Genomic DNA, 3,665 nt, shown 5'->3' with positions numbered 1-3,665 from the left:
AACTAAAACAAAGTACCCTCTAAATAATAAGCATATTTTAAATATAGAATAATTTTTTGTAATTTCACAAACCGAGTTGATGCAACGATGTGGGTGAAATTGTTTTATTGAATAATATGAAAATTGTATAAAAAATCAAAATAAAATTTTGGTTGAGGTGATAAATTTGAAGGTTTATAAATATTAGTTCCATCAGTTCAAATCTCTTTATATGCAATTTTTATTAGTTTGATTAGAAATATAAAAAGATAAAAATATTATCATAATAAATAACTTATTTTAAATATAAAAGGATATTTTTATAATTTTTCAACAGAGCGGGTGTTTGGTTTATTCGTGATACTAACTTGGTTGGAAAATTAAAAGCTAGTAAAAATGTTTGAGAAATAATACGAAAATATTAAAAAAAACTTTGATTAAAATGGTAATTTTGAGGTTTTATAAAAACTAATGACATGAGTTCAAATATATTTATATACAAATTTTTTTATAATTAATTTATTAGAAATATATAAAAAAATAAAAACATCTTTATAACAATATAATTATTTTTTTTGAACGTTTCAACTGATGCTCTTATTGATGGGATTTTAGCCAATGCCTTACACAAACAATAAATACTTCCTACAGCTGTTGTATTCTAATTGACAGCCTAATCGGTGTCTAGGGAAAATGAAAACAAGAAATAAATGAATCAGTCTTTACAATTGCCAATACAAATGGATCCAATTAAGCAAAAAAAAAAAAAGAAAATGAAAAGCCAATCCCCCGAGCCCCCTTTCTTGTTGCATCAGTTGCTACTAAGACTCTTCTTCTGAATCGTCATCAGCAAATAACTTTTCAATCCCAAGCCTCTAGTTATTTCACGGGTTCATCGAATCACATTCTCATTTCTCGATCCGGACTCGTCATGAACGCCTCATCTGCCATTGTTGCTATTTCGGTCCCTATTAACCAGATCCTCCATCTCGCTAGGAACCTCTTCCATCCAGTACTGTGGGTCATCGAATTTCCAGCCCTCCTTCGCCAGTCCGTGTGCTACTCTGTTAGCCTTGTAATAACCTAAATTTGCCCGGGCCTTAAACAAAAAATAAAAAATAAATGAATGTTTACTGTTTTAAATAGTCCATATACAGAGCCTAAAAATTTAAGTCTACCTGAGGCCCAATTACAAGGTAATACCCAGCTAACCCAGAACCCGGTTACACCCAAGCCCAAAGCCCGTTACACTTGTGACCCAATTAGCCTAAAACCTTATGCCCGGTTACAACCCCGTAAGCCTACCACTACCCTATACCCATTACACCATTGACCCAACTCAACGGCCCAAAATTAACAAGGCCCAACGCCTAAACAAAATCTGGAAACCCTAGGGTTTCCAGAAGCTTCTTGCCGCAAGCACCCCAAGAGTCGTGCCTCTTCAAATTCCGTCGTTTCAGCTACCTTTCATCAATGCCGTGATTCTAGGCCCCACCTTATGCCGTAATCGACGCGCAAATCAACGCCGGTGGTCTACTCTCCTTGAACACCTGCAAAAATGGAAAGAAAACGACAGAAACGAAACAAATATGGCAGGAAATAAATCAAAGATTGTAAATATTTTTCTTTTTCTTTTCAGTGGCCATAAAAAGCCCGAATCGAAAGGATGTAAGGGACGGTTTTTTAGGGGGAATACACACACAGATTCAATAAAAAGTTTATTTCTACATATATATACAGAAAAAGTACCATAGTCGATCAAGATACACAAAGGTGAATATTTTTTAAATATATATATTGCGAACAATAAAAAAGAAAAGGAAAACGTACCATTCTGATTTGCGTCGGAAAAAGGAAAATTTTCGGTTTCCGACCACCGTATGTGGCAGAGTAGAAAAGGGCGCGTGAGCGCGTGCAAACCCCTGGACGGAGGCACGACGGTACTCCAAGACCGGCCCCAAGTCTTCTTTTAGAGGATTTCTCTTCTTTTTTTTTACTAACCGGGTGCAAAAATAATTTTAAAGCTCAGAATTTGGCTTATATAGCCCAAATGAAACGATGTCATTTTAGTTTAACTCAATAAGCATAAAACGGCGTTGTTTCAAGGCTCAGGATCCGCGCGTTGACCCAATTACCCGGGAAGGATCCGCGTGTTTTCTTAAAGTGGGTTAATGGCCCAATTGGTCCTCTCGCCTTTTTAATTTTTTTAAATTTCATCTTATATATTTTTTAATTTAGCTCTAATGTTCTAATTTTGTTTCAATTTAATCCTCATAGTAACTTTAAAATTGTATTTGGAGAAACGATGTCGTTTTTGGATTAGGGCAAATTGCCCAGTGAGTCCCTCGGCTTTAGTCTGTGTTCCAATTTGGCCCAGTTTTCTTTATTTATTTGTGATTAACCCTAAATTCCTTAATTAAATTTAATTTTAATCCTTATATACCTTTAATTTAATTTATTTAAAATACTTTATATATATTTTTTAATAAACATTAGTTATGTATATAATAATATATTATTTTATTTATATTATTTGTAACATTATATATATAAATTTTATTATATGTTATATATTTTTATTATATTATTTATTTTATTATATTTTTATATGTAAAATATTTTTTACATTATTATTATTATTATACACATTTCATATTATATTTCATTATATTTATTTAAGTTTTTTATTACATATATATTATCTATATTATTATCATGCATTAGTAAATATTGTATTTTAATTATATATGTATATTTTTTTAAATAATTACTCACCTTATTTTGTATTTTAATATGTATTAAATCTTTTATATATTGTTATATTTTATATCATTTATATATTAAATGCTAGTTTCATAATATTATTAAGTGTTGTTTGTTTGATATATATATGTTACTACATTATTTTTTTTATATATTATCACATTTGTTTTGTATATGTATTTATATGTTTAATTGTACATCATGCACCGTTTTTTAAATTAATTATTACTTTGTATGTTCGTATATTTTGCTTATTCATCTTCAATATATGCTATGTATATCTTAATATGTATGTTGTTATGTAACTAAAATTTGCTATATTTATGTATGTATCTAGTATAGGACCTTTATATTATTGCTATCATATTATTTAAATGCATTTTTAGCTACCTATTATTGTAATATGCTATCTTACATGTTATAATGTATATATATGGTTCTTCATGCATTAATTAAAAGCGAGATTCAAAAGTTTTCAAAAATAAAAAGGCAATGCTTGGTATTTGGAAACTTCAAGAAAGGTAATGCCCTAACTTACTGGGTTGCGACTTTTCTCGTTGAGTTCGAATAGTCAAGCACTCTTCTAAGTTTTTAAGGTTTTCAAAATACGAGCAACTGTCTTAGAATTTCAAAGCGTTGTGTCCTAACTTACTGGATATGGCGTTTTGTCGTTTTGAGATAAGAATATTCAAAAAGGGCTAGCTTAGCTTCGAATGTCTTAAAAATATTGCTTCCTAACTTATTGGATGAAATATTTTGATTCATTTGATACAAGTGAACCCTAATTTTCAAAATTAAAATATTCTAAAGAGGATTGCATCTTAAAAATTTTAAACTTCCGACATTAAAGATATTTGATAGTCAATTAGGTACCAATTTTTAGGCGTTATGAGGGTGCCAACCCTTCCTCGTTCGTAACTGAC

At 30.3% G+C, this 3,665-nt stretch overlaps 1 long non-coding RNA gene across 1 annotated transcript; it reads right to left on the bottom strand.

Moving 5' to 3' along the window:
* Positions 1–588: 588 nt before the first annotated feature.
* On the bottom strand, positions 589–2,001 carry LOC107887171 (uncharacterized). The gene is made up of 2 exons (XR_001681048.2): positions 1,158–2,001; positions 589–1,078 (listed from the first exon to the last, which is right to left on the bottom strand). It is a non-coding gene; the product is annotated as an uncharacterized lncRNA (long non-coding RNA).
* Positions 2,002–3,665: the final 1,664 nt, after the last annotated feature.

Source organism: Gossypium hirsutum, chromosome A11, assembly GCF_007990345.1.
Source record: "Gossypium hirsutum isolate 1008001.06 chromosome A11, Gossypium_hirsutum_v2.1, whole genome shotgun sequence".
Classification (NCBI taxonomy): Eukaryota; Viridiplantae; Streptophyta; class Magnoliopsida; order Malvales; family Malvaceae; genus Gossypium; species Gossypium hirsutum.
Note: the sequence above shows the minus strand (reverse complement) of the source record. Positions and strands in the feature narration are given on the sequence as shown.